General features: G+C 38.4%; 1 protein-coding gene across 4 annotated transcripts in view; it reads right to left on the bottom strand.

The window, feature by feature from the left end:
- Positions 1–15,458, bottom strand: part of ERC2 (ELKS/RAB6-interacting/CAST family member 2) — a 962,898-nt gene that overhangs the window by 250,874 nt on the left and 696,566 nt on the right. The window lies entirely within an intron of this gene.

Genomic DNA, 15,458 nt, shown 5'->3' on the forward strand with positions numbered 1-15,458 from the left:
GAGCTGCTTGTACACAATATCCAACTCTTAATCTCACACATACCCAAGACTAACCACTAGAGGCAATTAATCCAGTCCATAGGAGAGAGACTGCTACACAAATCAGAGGGGGAGGAGGGAGATTAGAAGCCTAGAAAGGTGACAGAGCTCAGTCCCTTTCAGACCTGGAAAACCACTTAGTGAGAAACATCCTGGTGACCAGACCCCAAGCTGACACTAATTACCACTCCCTGAGATACTGACCTGTTGACTGATTGCTTTGAGATCAGATCATCTATCTCCCAGGACAGCCTTGAGGCTGTCCAGCCCCACTGAGCAGCAATGAAGTACCTTCTTTTAGATTTGAACTTCAAGTCACAGGACCTAAGGCAGAAGTTCAAAGAAGAATGGGGCTGCAGAACTCTTAATGGGGTTTCCAAAGGCTCATTGATGAGAGGCCCAATAAAAAAAAGCACCTTTGAGAATGGCAACACACTCTTGCGTAGTGGCATAAGAGAGCAGTCTAATGTTGTCAGCCAGTGTCTTAATCTCCATCTATATCTGAAAAGAATTTACTACAGACAAAAAAACTATGCTAGGTGCTAAGAGGGATCAGCAAGGGATAAGACTTGCAAACGCTTCTGGTAAAGAAAGCAAATGCATATGAAAACTCAAATCACAAAAGATAAATAATAGTTGATTAATGAATGACTCCATTGTTAGGATGAAGGATAAATGATTATTAATAGTTATCACTGTGTTTGCTGTATGATATACAAGGCATAAGTAAAGTACATTATTTCATTTCATCCTCTCAAATTATCCTCCAAGGAAAATGTCATTAATTATTATTCCTATTGTAAAGTTGAGTACACTGAGTAAGTTTTAAGTAGATTGCCCAAAGTCACATTATTTTTTTTTTAAATAAATTTCTTTTATTCATTTATTTATTTTTGGCTGAGTTGGGTCTTCTTTGCTGTGCACGGGCTTTCTCTAGTTGCAGCGAGCAGGGGCTACTCTTCGTTGTGGTGTGCGGGCTTCTCACTGCGGTGGCTTCTCTTGCTGCGGAGCATGGGCTCTAGGCGCGTGGGTTTCTGTAGTTGTGGCACGCGGGCTTCAGTAGTTGTGGCTCACGGGCTCTGGAGCGCAGGCTCAGTAGTTGTGGCACACGGGCTTAGCTGCTCCACGGCATGTGGGATCTTCCCGGACCAGGGCTCGAACCCATGTTCCCTGCATTGGCAGGTGGATTCTTAACCACTGCACCACCAGGGAAGCCCCCACATTGCTTTTAAATGGTGGAACTGGAATTTGAGTCCAAGTCTGTGTGACTTGGTTATTTTGCTAAAATGCTTGACTGTAGGAAGTAAGGAATGTCCCTTTGGTCCGGGATGATGGGGGGTAGCCTTCAGAGAGGGCAGGGGTGACAGCTGAGTATGAAGGAAGGCTGGAATGGAAGGGCTCTGAAGGGAAAAAGAGGCTTCCAGATGGTGGTAAGTCTTTGAGGAAACACTAAGAGGATTTGGCCATTTAAAATTATTTCTCTCTTGCTTATTTATGCTTATTTCCAGCTGCACAACTTCCAGGAATGTTAGGGTACCACCAAGGAAAAGTGTGGCCAAACTAAGTAATTCCTAAGTGCCAACCCAAAGACTGGTACTGGCTCGTACTGAAGTTTTCATACATGCACGCACTCACACATGCACATACAAGTCCCTGCACACCCATTCACATACACACACGTGAAGACACAGACAAATATTGCGGGAGTAAGATTGCCAACCGCTTTGTAAGTAACAGCAGCCTTTTATTCTGAAATTAGGTAATGTCCTTCCTACTTTCTGATGTTAAAATACCCTTTTATGCAATGATGATGATAGTAGTTAACATCTGAAGAATCTTATTTAATAGCTTAATTAGGTTATCAAGCTTTATGTTGTTTTCAAAAATATTTTTTCTTATTATTGGTCCATGACATCCAAAGTCTAGAAAGCATTCATTTGATTGCCGAACATTATTCTAATGAGGGTATCTATGAGGAATATCTGGGGCATTCCCTTTATCCCCACATTGTTCTACATAGATGGGCGCTTGTCTTTCCTTTTGAAAAGTGCTTGACATTTCCCTAAATGTTGCTGAGGCTTCCAAGCAGTCTGCCTTACAAACTTATAAATGTCATGTTGAACGCAAATTGTGATTACTAAGTGACCACACCTTTGACAACAGAAAAGTCTGTTTCAGATATCGTATCCGTAGGATATGTGGAGAATAATCTTTTATTTCACAAATAAGCCTTGTCAGGCATAAAGTCCAGGTCCTTCTGGGGACCCTCAGTGATCATAGAAGGAAAGAGAAATTGAGTTGGTCAACATCAGTCTTTAGGAAAACCACATCTAAAGGTGGCCAGAGGGTCCAGTGCGAACCTGCTTCCCCTCCCATTGTCCATTTTGTTGGATTTCTAATGCAATATGTATATGTATAGAAACTATGAATGTGGGAATAATCAATGTCTTGGGCGACTTAGGAACATGGTAGTTATTCCTTCCAATATTTCCTAACGTGACTACAGACAAGGCTTGTTTCAGGGGGTCCTAATATTTGAATTAGGACCTAAGGATGAAGTCACAGGTAGGTGAGGCTGATAGTAATTCAATAAAAGGAAGAACTCTGGCTAAGTCACAGATGTCCAACAGTAGCACAGGCTGCCTCATTCTCATCTCTGAAGGTACTGGTACAGACAACAGAGGACCACCTTGAGCAACTCCCAGAGAAAGAATTCTAACAAAGGATGAGTGATGCGACTGAAACTGTATTTTAGTTAGGTTTCTTTGGATTATAAGAAGCAGAAACTGATTCTGGCTAACTTAGCAAGGAGAGGATGTATTAGAGGGATGCTTGGATGAGACAAAGAAAAAAAAGAAAAACAGCTAACAAGGGAGTTTTAGGAAGGTCAGTGAGAAAGTCACTCCAGGACCCTCACAGCAAGAAATCCCAAATCTTTCTTAGGAAGTTTATATAATAACTCTGCTACAACCTTTAGGCTTAATAGAAAAAGAGTGATGTCCGACCTTTCTGGAAAGGAAATGGATTAGCCCAACTCAGATCAATAAACTACAACCTGGGATCCCTATCACTGGGAACCCACCCTAAATAATTGGGTCACATAAACAAACAGGGATAGCTATGATTTGGGAGCAATTACTAATTGGCAATTACTCTAATGATCTTACAGCCTGAAGGGTCTATTTCAGTGGGGTGGCTAGAGCTGTCTGTTACTGGCTAGCGAGAGTCCATTATGTGCATCTCTTTCCAACTCCATGGTCAGTCTTTACCTTTGCCATGGTAGGAGTATTTACACCGTGGAAATTGGCAAATATTACCAATCAGGGCTTTTTTTCCCCCCACTGACATTGTTTAGCAGCACACCATTGCCCTAATTCAAGATTATGAAACCATCTTGCCAAGATTGCTATACACCCAAGAGGACATGCCACAGATCCCACAACTGGGAATATTTTCTAATATTTGCTAACACTCATCAGCACTTTTTCTGTGCTGAATACTACACTGTTCTAAAGCACTATAGTCCTGTGACACTATACTATACACTACACTATTCTAACTTCTTTATGTGTATTAACTCATTCAACCTGCACAGCAATTTAAAGAGGTAGGTGCTATCTTTCCCCCATTTGACAGATAAGGAAATAGAGACAGAGAGGGATGAATTAGCTTGCCTGAGTTCACATGGCTAATAAATGGCAAAGTGGAGATTTGAACCCAGGCAGTCTCTAATTCGATAAGCCCTTAAAATAAAAGAGACAGTGTGTAACTATTGTTCTGAGTTGTGATATCCTTGACACAGAGAAACTAGACAACCCAATTACTTTGAATCTTGTGAGGACCTGGCTGAATCTCAATAAGAGGATCATCTGTCAGTCACAATGCTGCTGTCAGTGAGACCAGCCCAGAACAGCTCCCAACTAGTGCTTCGTTGTTCATTCCTTTCATTACCCAGGATGCCCAGTGGATCGAAGACAAATCCAAAAGCTGCTACAAATCCACAGAGAAGAGAGAGATTCACAGTGTACAGTGCTAGAACTCCTGAAGTGAGTGAAAACAGCACTTCAGGACTCAGTGGGCAGTGCATATCACATGGATGTTCCTGAAGAGGCCCTGACGTCACAACCCCAGGAAGAAAGGGGAGAGAAGTCTGAACCTTCAACCTACCTCCACCACTAGTACTACTGGGAGGCAGGCATGGAAAACAGAAAGCAGGGGCCTAATAGAAAGAGTCACCTGATTTTAGTTGTGTGTGTTGGACAAGTCACTTAACATTATGCATCTTAGCTGTGGGGCCTGTAAAATGAAAATGATGTTACCTACTCCCAATGTCACTGAGAGGTTCAAATGAGATAACCCACAGGAAAGCATCTGATAAACTGCAAAATCTCACAAAAATGGTGAGCAACGTCCCTACTCACATAACTGTGGCCCCTAAAGCGCAAACAGCAATGATGTAGATTGATTCATTTCAAGCAGTATCTGTTATGGACTCACTATGAGCTAGGCACTGCTTCTATCAATTAAGCCAAACCGTTAAGCTGGTGTAAAGTCATCAGTCCAAATGGCTGATGGGAGTTTCAGCTGGGATAAACCCAAGTCCATGAGGGAAAGTGACTATCTGAAGGAAACACAAGGCAGCTTTCCTTCTCTAATGATTTATTTAGAGAAGTGACCACAATCCATTCACGGGAAAGACAATGCTGTCTCTAAATAGTCTTTAAAAATTATCAATTATTTAAATCCACTGAAGAGTCAATGAATATTTGTTGAATGAATGAATGGGATTCCATAGATCTGGCTTCAAATCCTAGTTCTGCACCACTATCATCTGTGTGATTTTGTGGAAGTTAATTAACTGGGTGAATCTCAGTTTCTTCATCTATAAGATGAGAATACTACTACTCTCATGGGGTATTATATGAGATAAAATATGTAAACCACTTAGCACATTTACTTGGATACAAGCAGTTATTATTATTATGAACACAAGCTGTAGTTATTATTGCTATAATTATTAGGTTAGCTTGTTAGTTTACTATTAATATCAGCTACAAGATAAATATGTTCAAATCACCAATTGCCAAGGGAGTAATATGAGTATTCCCAGCTGTTAGAGCCCAAAAGAGAAAACTATTTAAAAAATAAAAAAGAGAATGTGAGTAACAATATTCTCAGTTTTCTGTATTTGTATCTAGAGATTTAATACGTTCCTAGGGTTTATCATGGTATCACAATTCCACTTCCACTCACTTAAGCAAATGTAAATTGGAGAGTGGAAAGGAATTTTCTGATAAGTGCAAGAAGAACCACATTATAAAATTGAGTGTAGCCAAGACAACATTTCCACTCTAGACTTTGGCTTCCTTTTTTTTCAATCACTTAGCAGGACTCTTTTGAATATCCAAACTCAGTATTTCAGTGGATCTTCAGAGCCAAGAAGCTTTCTGCAAAGGATTAAAGAAGTAGCAAAGTGCTATTAAGAATACAAATTAATTCACTCGAAGAAAAAACTACTGGTGAAGCTGTGACAGTTGCTCATTCTTGTGTAAGATTAAAAAAAAAAAACACCACAAAATTTTAACAGGAAAATATCAATGGACTGCTTATGGTCAAATAAACGAAGCCCCATCAATTTATTTGTAGTTTCTCTTTGATTGCAAATAGAAACAGGTGCTAAATGTCTTTCTTTGTCCTGTTAAAGAAGTCTGAAATTCTCAGGGTTTTCTATACTAAACAACACCAAGTGAGCGGTTGACGATCTTTGCTCACATTGACTCAATTTATTGTAATAATATAGCACAATAAACTGCATTACATTCTTAAGTGATAGCTGCTTTCTTTAAGTTATTTTTAGTTTAAAAAAGGGAGGATGAAGGAGATACAGCAATTGTCCTGATAAGAAGACAAAAATCTATCTCATTTTAAAGCTTTTAAACAACTAATTACGAATAAAATGCTCAGAGTTCTAGTGATTGGCTATTAATCTTTTTTTTTCCTCAACCATTTCCTCGAAGATCCATCTGCACTTCATTTATTTATTTCCACATAAGACAGCTTATAATTCGCTTATCCCAAATTTGAAATACTGGTTTGTCTGTAAATATGGAAGCCTAGAAGAAGCCCCAGAGTAATTGGTGCTTTTAGCCGCCCACTTAATCTTACTTAAATTACCCGGCACTCACAATGAGGAATGACCCAGAGGCTCAGGTTGAGTAACCACCAGGATGGCAAATGCAGGAGATGAGGTTAATAAAGATTATTGTCAGGAATCTGAAACATTATCCAAATCACGGTTACCAACGAGTCACAGATTAAGAGTTTGCTAACTAGAAGAAAGGTGATGGCCAACTGCGGTAGTTAAGACATTATTGCTTCTGTAAACGCTAAACCCAAGTATAAAGTAGACGTGTAATCTTCAACTCCCTGAACACCCCAATTTGGCCAATAAAGAGCTGTTTACATTTCCAAACATTTTCCCCTGTCACTACTTTTTATACTTCAGTTCTCAGGTTGTAAGTATTTGTTACTTGCAAAGCAGGCCCCTTTGAACACTGAATCATTGGAGGCATCTGTAACTAACTGCCAATGCCGCCTGCCAAACAAAAACTCCCTGCTGGTGACATGACCACCTAGTGACCTCTAAAAATGTTGTAACAATGTGAAAAATAGCTCCCTCTTGTAGGAAACAGCAATTTTTTAAATTAAACGTACATCGAACGTTCGCTTATATACAGATAAATGGTGTTCAGAGTCACCTTCTCTGTTTCCAATTTCAATCTTTTGAAACCCAGCCCAAACCTAAATAAATAAACGTTGATACTAAGAAGAAACTAAGAGCTCAAGAGCCTTGTGATTTTGCAAACAGCTTTTTTCCATTTTCGAAAATCTAAACTCTGGGCCAGACACAGAACAGGTAATGAAAAGGAACAGGCTTGGCAGTCCCTCTGTGGTTCTAAGCTGAAAAATACGTCAGCAGAAATAAGTGGCTATAATTTGCAGGCTTAATGTCTTTAAAAGTTTGCAGCTTGCTAGAGAAAAAAAAAATTTTTTAACAGTTATAACATTTACAAATTGAAACACAATCACTAAGCTAAAAAGCCACCTTGACATAATTTTCATTACCCTCATACTTGTAAATATACTTTTATCATCTTCAAGTGTTTTTCCACCTACATAATAGTAGCACTGGTGGTTATTAAAACTGAGGGCACCAGGAGGCTTTTTGATGGCTAACGTGATGTTAGGCGACTCGTAATACTGGTGAATTTGGTTATGCCGTTCTGACATCAAAATATTCAAGCCTAGTCTCACTTTAAAAGGTGCAATGGAGCTTCCCATAGGTGCCCAATGGGACACAAGAAATGGGAAATGGACTTGACAGTAAGTATTTTTTGAGGCTGTGGATCACTGTTTTTCCAGTAGCTTATCTTCCTAAATTTCAAAATTAAAAGTCTCAAAGCACCAGAGCTATGACATGTCAAAGGCTGTTTGACTTTAATGTGTCTATTGTTCATCCTGACAACTTCTCCTGATGAATTATTTCCAAACACTGGCCCGAGCCACGAAAAAATCAAATCTGCTTGAAACAAGTGGCACCAGCAACTGTTGTTTCCAAGCCGTTTTAAAATGCCTGGAAGATCACCGGTTTTAGAAAGAAAGGGTAGTCAGTCCTTTTGCCTCTGAATCTTTCTGACCTATCACCACACTCCACCCTCCCCCTACCAAGGCAAAGAAAACCAATCTGAGTTCCCTCCCTCAAAGCAAATGTACCTACTCTTAACTCTGATTTTTAAAAATAATAAGATATAAAAAAAAGAAAATGCATGCCCAAATCCATGTTAAAATATGCTTTTACCTTTTTCAAATTTTTAGCTTAAAACCTACTTTGTTAATATGTGGATGTACCAAATTCAATATGCTCTTGGTGAAAGTGCTGCACACGGCACTAAAAACTATTTCCCTTAAAACTAAAGTGAATTTGGCAATCAGAAAAAATGTCAAATGATATTAGTGTTACAGCATGGTGAATTACTACCATTTCCAACCGAGGATGGCTTCTCCTTAATTTGTGACACTTTCCCCAACTTTAATTAACAGTTCTATAATATGTAAATTGTTCTGGAAGACTTATGGTCTACAAAAGAGCACTCATACTACTGAGCATAAAGCAAATTTGAATTTTTAAAGAAATCTGAGAGGTAGCAGGGAACTGCCTTCCACCCTGACCTCTCTATCTCAGGCTTTGTGGAAAGGCAGTTCATACTGGCAATACGGTTTGACCAATGTTACATCTAAATTCATGCAAATTATAACTATGCATATAAAATCAGTATAATAAAATTATATTAGGGGGATCTATATGAAGTTTCTAGTCTCCAAATGACAATATCACTTTCAACCTAGCAATAAAGTACCTTACTTTCTGCATCTATAAAATGAGTCTAATAATGATCTCACAGGACTGATATGAGAAGTCAATGAATATTGTATATAAAGGAGGTAACACAGTGCCTGGCACATGGTAATCATTCAGTAAATGAATGTAGTAGTAGGAAGAGAAATCATAATTCTATAAATATTGTTCATTTTGAACATTCTAAGTTTAGGCTACTACTGCTTATGTAAACACAAGCTGTTTATCAAATAGCTTACAATTTAAGAAATGTAATCAATTCTTAGTTAATATCAACTAAGTGTTCTCAGTAAGTATGATATCTTTAAAAGTCAATTTTATTTTAGGTTCAGGCAATATTTCTCTTTTGTAAAAGACAATTATGTCAAATCAAGATAAATATTATATATACATACACACATTTATGTCTTTGAGTTCTTATTTTCTGTATTCAAATAACAATAGAGACCATTTTCTCATCAGGAGAGAATTACATTTGATCACTACAAGAGTAGCTGAAATATTAACACTTTTCCAATTTTTTGTCTATCCAATATTTCCAAGAAATTCCCCGTACAGTGCTAGGTGACTCTAGTAATCTGCTATTCTCCCCAAAACAAACATGGATTGTTCTAAGTTCATGAAGAAGAGACAGAGTTCCATATTTTAAGTTTTATCATGTAAAGGAACAGTATCACACTAAAGTATCCACTTCTGAAAGATTAAGGGTCTGGAGTATAATCTAAGATAGTCTAGCACTCTGAAATTAATTAAGCCAAATCATGTGAATTGGTTTCCTCAAAACTCCAAACCATGTACACCACAGGACCTCCACTCACCCAGGAAGATCACAGAAACCCCTCCCTGCATCTTCTCATTTTGTGCTTTTCCTAGAAATCTGTCATTCTCACAACCATTTCTTTGACTGGTAATCATGAAAGTTGAGAGGCCGACTAATGAGGAGGAGGGCTTCCTGCTGTCCTTCAGAGCCCTCCAGGGCCCTATATGTGCTTTAGGAATCTTTGGACTTTAAGATCCTTACCCCCATTATACAGCTTTCTGCATTAGATTTCTTTGTGTTCTAGGGTATTGCTAGCCTGCACATTGAGGGCTGGCATTCAGACAAGGTGGGTCATGTCTGTAGCCAAAAGAAATTCAGCTATTTAATGTAAGAAATTGTGGATATTGGATCTTTCCACTCTTCTTATTGTATGTTAAAAGCCAAACCAACTCCCTTGCAAAAAGTTCAAACTATATAACATTTTCCAAGAAGGTTATAGTGGGTTTATGTCAATGCAGGTGAATGGATCAGATATATTCTTCAGTAAGGTCTCCAACAACAAATAAGGCTTAAGCATATTGAAAGAGAGTCCATTTTGGAAATTCAAACACTTGGCTTGCAAGGTAAGGGCCAACCACCAATTCCACCAGATAAGGTGGTTTTTCTTTTTTTCTTTTAGATTATACACTCTAATTCTTGATATTTTTAGTTCTTTGCAGTGGAATTTTCAATTTGGAATAAATTTTACTCCCTAATATTAAGCCAAACCTCAAAAGGAGCTCTGTTTTATGACATTTCAGTCACCCCCAGTTTACCTATCTGTGGAATTCCTCCTTTGTACCAATCCAACAGAGCGTAAATTAAAGCAAATTGTGAGCAGTATCTTAAAAGAAATAAACCATCCCTGAGTTGGGTGTATTGTTGTGCCATGTCTTCTTGTGATTTTGCAAATTACAATCATATTATAACCTTCAGAAACAGCTTTCAAAATTTTTCATCATACAAGGAGATGACTACTTCCACAGTTCACTTAAAACCACTCAGGTCTTACTCCATCTTCTCAACATTAGCAAAGGAAGAAGGCTTCGCCATTGACTCCTCCCCCTCACTGGGAGTCTGACCGCTGGGACATTTTAAGTCTCTTTCATTAAAAAAAGAAGGTTAAGGTCAAATAAGTATGATAAACATGGTAGTTTCTATTCTCAATACTCAAGGACGAAAGACTAAACAACAAAAAAATGTAACATTAAAAATCACTAAATACATGATGAAGATTGTTTTTTCTTCCCTTGCAACATAATCATGGAGTTTTGAAAAACAGAAGATTTTACCTTTAGTAAATCTAGTCTTCTAAATGAATCCAGTAGTTAATTTTACAGCTGCACATTCCTTAAATTTATGTTTCCATTATCTGAATGACTGACACTTGTAAGTTTTACAGCTGATTTTGAAGAGCAGTGCACTTAAACTCACATGAAGAATATTTTTACACAAAGGAAAAAGTAATGAAATTGTACTTTAATGAGTTCATCTTTGTACTTCTGAAGTTTTAGGCGTTTTGGTTGAAGTTTCTCTTAAAAGTTAGTAATTCCAACGCTGTGACTTTTCATAAAACAAACTTTGTTATTGGGTTTAAACCATTTTTCCCTACAGTGTCAACATCCCTCCCTGACCATAGACCCCCTACCAAACAGTAGTCCAGTGTCAAGGTTATCACATGAAAAGAGACTGTAGGTTTAGTCTCTAGTCCTTTTCCAATAGCTGAAAAAGGCAAATTCACAGCACTGACAGACTAACACGTTGACATCAGAGAGCCTGTGATATCAGAGGTAAATTAATGTGCTTCCCACTGCCCAAAGCCAAGGAGCAGACTGGATTCTTCAGAAACACATTCTGAAGCCGTTTTATCTCCCAATCACCTTCTTCCTTAAAGGTAATAGTCTACTGTCTGTAATGTAAGCAAATATCTGTTAGGTTGTAAAAAATTGATTAGTGGCACGCTAGAGACCCCAACCCAGTGGTGTTTTTAATAAAAGATACATGGATCAGCTCTTTGATATTTGCCGCATATAGGAGCATAAATATTTACTTTTTTTTTACTTTCTTTTTAACTTTTACTCTTTTACTTAGTTCAGAAACACTTGAAATAGACTGAGTAGCAAAACTTAGTTACCAAATCTAGTTGTTATCCAATACATTATTATTAAAGTATTTTCACAAATATGTTGGGGAGAAAAACGAGTGAACAATGATGCACAGTTACTACACGGCTTCGCCACCAGAGGACTGGATCACAACTGTAGATAAAGTTGGGAAGACTGCCCTGAGGACATCCCTATTCAATGCTTGTTCATATCAAAGCTGGCTTCCCACAGGGTGCCTCTGCTGGTCTGCATGGAGGTGATTCAGTGCATGAAAATGGGCCGTATAAAAACAACTCTCAGATAAAATAATCCAGAAATAACGCTACAATTATTTGACACGTATAATAAGCATATGGAGTCAGTTAACCAAGGAATGAGATACAGCCAACAGTAGTGGTTCACAGGGTGCCTTGATTTGTTTCTGGAATGGGAGAGCCTAAATGGTGTGATATAAGCCTGTGGGAAAGAACAATGATAAGCCACAAACCCTCCTCCCAAAAAAGTAGGTAGGCCCGGGTGGATCAGAACATGCCAAATGAGGAGACAGGTGTCTACCAACATTAAGGTAGATGCTTTGAGGATCAACCGAGATAACACACTAACACTGATTATGCAAATAAAAGAGGTGTTGCTGCTATTATTATTGGTGTTGTTCTTAATCCTGCTACTCCTATCATCATCATCGTTGTTATTAATATAGCTCAGGTGTCAGCAAACTTTTTCTGTAAAGGGCCAGATAGTAAATATTTTAGGCTTTACAGGTAGAGTTGCCAGATTCAGCAAATAAAAATACAAGAGTCCAGTTAAATTTGAATTTTAGATAAACAGTGAATACTTTTATTTTTAGTGTAAGTATGTCCCATGCAATACTTTGGGAAATGCTTATACTAAAAATTCGTTCATTGTTTATCAGAGTTGTGAATTTAACCTAGGCTTCTTGTATTTTATCTGGGAACCCTATTTACAGGCCATGGGTTCTCTGTTGCAACTTCTTGACTCTGCTGTTGTGGTGTGAAAGCAGCCATGACAATACATAAATAATGTCATGTGGCTGTGTTCTAATAAAGTTTTACTTACAAAAGCAGATGACAGATGATGGTAGGAGTTGGTCCATGGGAAATAGTTTCCTGACCCACACCAGAGCTCAAAATGAAGCCTACACTGAGTAAAATAACCAGATTTAATAAAAGGATGGACTATTCTAAACATTGAGAATGGGACTTTTTTTTTTCCCATTTGTATAAACAGTATAAAACCTTTGCCACTGCCTGGGTTCAATTCCCAGGTCCTCCCATCTGCTATTTCACCCGGGAAATGTTTCTTACATTACAATGTACCTGAGAACACAGCCATTGAAAACCAACATTTGACACACATACATGTTCCAACATCGGATCAACTATAACAGATACACGAATGAGACCCTGTCCTCGCCATCAAAGATCTCCCACCCAGGTCATGAGAATCCATTTTTTTTGAACAGTAGTACTAAAGGTAATCAATATTGTAAGCTAGGTGAGTCAAGCAATTTTTGACCAAGGTTGGTAGAAGAAACTGACTAAGGGACCTGAAAAGGTCTTGATGACAGATGACATGCACTCAGGAAGCTCACCTAAATGATAAATGAGGCAGAAAAATACAATCAAACTGGGATATTTATTCAAAGAAAAGGCTACAAAAGAGAAACAGTGAAGAGTGGTTGAGTATTTAAAGTGATACTGTGTGGGGGAGAGACCCCATTTATTCCATATAGGTTCTAAGGGACCTGAATTTTTTCATGTAGCTTGAGATGGCAGAACTAGAGTTCAGTTCAGTTAGATGTAACAATTCTCTATGAACACATACTAAGTAGGTCAGCCAGAACCTGGCCACATGTAGGTTACAGTCTAGCTGGGAAGACAGAGGTAAATACATAATTAAATAGGGCATCAGGGAAGGGACGGTTGAGGAAATGGCATTATCAAGGACTTCAGGAATCACCAGGATTTGGCCAGAAGAAAGAGGTGGGAGGCAGTCTGCAGGCAGGTGGGAAATCATTGGCAAATGTCAAAAGCATAGAGACAACATGGCAGGTAGAAGGAACAATAAGAAGTTCAATATGGCTAGAGAGTGGGGAGTTAGTAAAATTAACTCTCTCCCAGGAACGCTGATGAGACCGTAAAGGGTTTAAACTAATTAGTAGGTAGGTATTAATTTTACAGAGGTGGAATGTGGCTCAACTTAAGCATTGATGGAATGCTCTCCATCCACTGAATTCTCCAAGAAGGGGAAGAATGGCTATCTTGACAGAGACCGTGGAGAGAATTCTGCTCTAGGCAGGACATTGCACTCATGATGAAGATGTGTGGGCTGTGTCCGGCATTAAACACACTCAGATTCAGGGATGGACTCCACCTCTTACCAACTGGGTGACCCTGGGCTTCAGTTCTGCCATCTTAAAGGGAGGATAATTTTATTGTCCTTGCAGGGTTATTGTGAAATTTTACGATGGCTATCCAGTACCAAGCATAACTGTCTGGCACATAGAAGTATTCAGCAAGTAGTATAGGTATAGACTTCCCAACTTTAAATTATGGACATTTTCCAAACAACCAGAAATGGACAGGAGAATAGAATAATAAACACCCACAAGTCCATCACCAAGACTTAAGAGATGCGCCATATTTTCTCATCTTTTATTTCTGAAATATTTTAAAGGGAGTTGGACATGACATTTCACTCCTAAATATGTTGGTATGTGTTTCTAAAAAATAAGAGCCTTTTCCTATATAACAACACCTAATAAAATAAAGAGTAATATTATAGATATTTTAAGCCTCTCTCTTTTTTTAAAAAATGTTGGATTTTCATGATACAGTTCTATGAACATTATTTTAGTGCATTCACTAATTCAAACATGCAGACCTATCCCTTTTAATCTTTTAAGGTCCCCCGAACAAGTTCTCAAATACTAACATTCTCAATATTACTTTCATTCACTGTTTCCCTTATCATCTTTAGTTCAGAAAAAAAATATGCAGTTCTTACTTTGGAGCCCTGCAATGTTCTCCAGAAAGTGTTTACCTCTCTGAAGACAGACAGTTTTAACTGAAATTATGTCTCTACAATAGTCATGACAGATTATTAAGCACATTTGTAATTACTGGCCCCATTTACAGCAATTTCTTTTCCTTCTCAGGCTATTTTAACTTCCAGGTGAACACAGACCACTCCTTATCTCCACTACTGCCTGTAAGAGAACTGACTTCTGTTGCATCTGCTGTGACATTTGCATTGTGTTTACTTTTTAATGGCTTCTTTTCACCTGGACTGTATACACAGGGCCTGTGTTCATCAGTCTCCAGTACCTCATCCAGAGCCTGGCAGATGTTAAACCCACAGTAACTGTTGGCTAAATGACTACATGAATGAATAAGATGCCTTACAGCTCTGATCATGCTGTCATTTTGTTTGTCAAACATTCCTTTCCTAGACGGGGCAAAAGCAAAGTTCTGCTTAGGTCATATGATCTTAAAGTCTGAATTAACAGATTCTAAACTCAGATTTTCTGATAGTTTCCTAGGCATTCCTAAGACATTTTGGCAATCAGTGAATAAATCCTCACTTATATTTATCCACATATCTCCCAAGGATTCATGTGCAGACCAACTAACACCCAGTAAAATCTAGAGGTCTAAGAATAAAGATGGGGACCTCCTTTCCCCTTTCTCTTAAATGAGGGAAGCATTTTCCCACTGTGTGTAGCTGAATGTGACGACGGCCAACAGAACACAAGCCAGCCAGGCCCATTTTTGGTGGGGCTTTTCTTCTTTTTGGCAGCATGTAAGGTTAGAATACAGCTGCCAAATTCTAGAGCCCTTCAACTCTGTGCCAAACTGTCAATTTCAAGAATTACCTATTAGAACAATTTCTAGGAGACCGGTTTTAATCCAACTCAATATAGCTTCTTAGAAGTTGTCAACATACTACTGGTTCTTCCAATGGTCATAAAAGTAAGTCATAATCAAGTCTCCTCACAAGTCTACATGATCTCTTTCCTTTTTTTTTTTCGACTGAATGAAGCTGAAATTCCTAAGGTAGAGAATTCAAACCAGGGCAC

The sequence above is a fragment of the Balaenoptera musculus genome, chromosome 11 (assembly GCF_009873245.2).
Source record: "Balaenoptera musculus isolate JJ_BM4_2016_0621 chromosome 11, mBalMus1.pri.v3, whole genome shotgun sequence".
Taxonomy (NCBI): Eukaryota; Metazoa; Chordata; class Mammalia; order Artiodactyla; family Balaenopteridae; genus Balaenoptera; species Balaenoptera musculus.